Source organism: Nannospalax galili, unplaced genomic scaffold (assembly GCF_000622305.1).
Source record: "Nannospalax galili isolate Female #2095 unplaced genomic scaffold, S.galili_v1.0 scaffold696, whole genome shotgun sequence".
Lineage (NCBI taxonomy): Eukaryota > Metazoa > Chordata > Mammalia > Rodentia > Spalacidae > Nannospalax > Nannospalax galili.
In genome coordinates, this window is record NW_008338534.1 from 503,439 (window position 1) to 506,493 (window position 3,055).

The 3,055-nt window shown below is 39.2% G+C and overlaps 1 non-coding gene across 1 annotated transcript; it reads right to left on the reverse strand.

Annotated features, from left to right (window-relative positions):
- Positions 1-264: 264 nt before the first annotated feature.
- Positions 265-451, reverse strand: LOC115070392. The gene has a single exon (XR_003849557.1). It is a non-coding gene; the product is annotated as a U2 spliceosomal RNA (small nuclear RNA).
- Between the last annotated feature and the right edge of the window lie 2,604 nt (positions 452-3,055).

Consider the following 3,055-nt stretch of genomic DNA (forward strand, 5'->3'; position numbering starts at 1 on the left):
TTTACTCTCCTTCCACACGGTGTACAGAATTTGTTTATTTGGGGGTTTTGTTGTTGCTGCTGCTGCTGTTCTGCTTTCTGAGACAGGGTATTGCTATGTAGACCAGGTTGGCCTTGAAGTCACAATAATTCTCATGCCTCTGCTTCTCAGATGTTGAGATCACAGGCATGTACTACCAGACCTGGTGTATGTGATACTGAACAGCTAACCCAGGGCTTTGCTAAGCAAGCACTGTACAAACCGAGTTCCCCCACCCCTGTCCCCAGGGCATGCTCTGGTCCTGAAGGTACTGCAATACCAGGTCAATGTGTGGGGTGGATGAAGCAAGCACCTAATCCATCTCCTAGTTTCAAAAATCCATTTATTGTCCTGGGATAGAGGACAGTATCTGTTTAATACCAGATTAGAACAGATGCTATACTTGTTCTTAGCCAAAAGGTTGAGAAATGATACCCCTTTGTTTTGTTTTTGTTATTTGAAAGGCAGGACTCACACAGCCCAGGCTGGCCTTGAACTCATGCTGATGCTCCTGTCTTAGCCACTGAAGTACTTGGATTATAAGTGTGCACCACCATGCCCAACTGTTCCCAAGATTTTTTTTTTTCTTTTTGGTCTTTTTGAGACAGGTCTCCCTGTAGCCCCAGCTGGCCTGGAACTCACTATGCAGACTTCACAGAGATCCGCCCGCCTCTGCCTCCCAAGTGCTGAGATTAAAGGCTCAAACCACCATGCCCAGCCTTTTCCCAAGTTTTTGAATGTATATTGCTTCTTAGATAAAACAGTGAATTTGACATTATGGACAATAACAATAACATGGATAATCATAACTGGTTATGCTGTGCTGGGCACAATACACCCTGAAAGTCTCGAAGAAACTTCACCTAATACATAACCTGTCATCTATATTATACATAACAAAAATGAAGCACTAAGCTATATAACAAAGAAGTTATTGCACAGAAATGATTGGGCAATTTCAACCTCCTATAGAAAGAGAAACTGTAATTCCAACTGAAATTGGTAAACTTTAGAACAGTGGTTCTCAAACCTATTCATCCCAGGATCCCATTTCTCTTATAAAAATTATTGGAGACTCCAAAGTGCTTTATGTTGGTTAAAATTATTATTATTTACCATATTAAACAGTTAAACTAAGAAATATTTAAGTATTTGTTAGTTTACTTAAAAGCTACCAATGACAAGATGGGTTTAGTGGTGTCTACCTTTAATCCCAGCACTCAAGAGGCAGAGGCAGGAGGACCTCTGTGAAACTGAGGCCAGCCTGGTCTACATAGTGAGACCCTGTCTCACAAAAAATAAAAAATAAAAAGGAAGAGGTCCCAGTAACAAGCCATCACGTTTTCAAAATGTAATTGCCATTATTTCAAAAGATTCAAGATATGAGAAATGTGCCCCTGTCTTGCACTTGGCAAGTTTCTCTGAAGTTTGGCTTAAGAAGTAAAAGCCGGAAAAGGTAAAGAACATGGTCTAAGCAAGAGCTGACTAAGGAAGAAGTGTATGATTGAGGTGTCCTAACTTTCAAGAACACACCAGTTTTTCCTAACAGCTCATCTACAACAAAGCTAATTCACTCCCTGGTTAATTTCACAGTCCAAGAAATCAGGGCAAGGCAGGATCAGGCTGACAGTGAGATGGGCCAGCAAGGAAGTCTTTGGCATAGCAGCCTCTCTGCTTTTAGGGAGCCTTCACTGCCACCAGCAACATTCACTGAAGGCCACCCCTGCTCTACTGTTAGAAGCTGAAAAAAGGCTTACTAGCCACTGCCTTGCCATGGCTTCCTGAGGCTGTGTTTACTAACTGCAAAATTCTCTCCCTGCTGCAGCCTTGAAATCTTCAGACTTTCATGATCTGGCTGTCTTCAAAAGCAAATTTAACACCAGCCACATAGCCAGTTTTTTCTTGCCAACAATCATGTGAGTCTACTATTTTGTCCCTGTGCATCTTGCATGCTATAAAAACAGTTCCTGGAGCATCATATGTCATGGATCTAGCTGCCATCAGCTGAAAACATTTTCTTCATATTTTGTGGTACAAACTAGAAGCATTATGGATGTGGTTTGCATATAGTCCCTCATTGGCCAAAAGAGGGGTTTAAATTTCTAGAAAACAGAAAAAGGGGGGTGGCCACTGCCATGGTTAAATTGCTTTATTATCAAGTCAATGTTTGACAGTATGTATTTTGATTTTTACTATGATTAGTGTTCTGAAACTATTCTGTGGTATGTATTCATGGATACTTAGTATAGCAGGTTTTCTGCTGACAAAACTTTAAACCTGAGAAAGCTCTGAAGAAACAGAAGCTTTTTATCCCTTACTTAAAAAAAACAGAAATTGACATGAACCTATAAAATATAATTTTGCAGGCCTTTTAAATTTTTTTCAGTAAACATATTCACTGAGGCTCCTTAACAAGACAGAACAAATTTTGTGCATGTGCTGGGGATTGAGCCCAGGGTCTCGCAGAACAGATCATTTTTATGTCAAAATGAAACCAAAACTTCTAAAGATATTTCTGATTCTGGGAATGATAAACTAGATGATTCAGACCAACTGCCTTGCCAAAGACAGAAAAATCTGAATAAAGCATAAAAAAACCTTGAAGGCAGAGATGTACTAATAAATCAGTTAAGAATTAACATACATAAAAACCAATTCCAAATGAGCTACATGCCTACATGTGAAATGTAAATAACAGTTTTCAGAAGGTATTATAGAATGATGCTTTTATAACTTTGGGGTAGGAAAAGGAATTCTAAAATAGGTCATAAAGAGCATTAATTATTTTAAAAAGAATATGGATTGGGGGTAGCTCAGTAGTAGGGAGGGTGTGGTAGGTCTCATGCAGGAAGCCCCTGGCTACATTCCAATAATACCAAAGGAAAATAAAAACGTAAAATAAAATAAAGTTAATTAGCATCTTTATGCTAAATTGATGTGATTTTTGTCCTTTGACACTTTCAGCTGTGACCATCCCAAATGCTCCCAACAGAATAATAGTAAATACATTGTGGACTGTTCATAAAATGGGCAACCA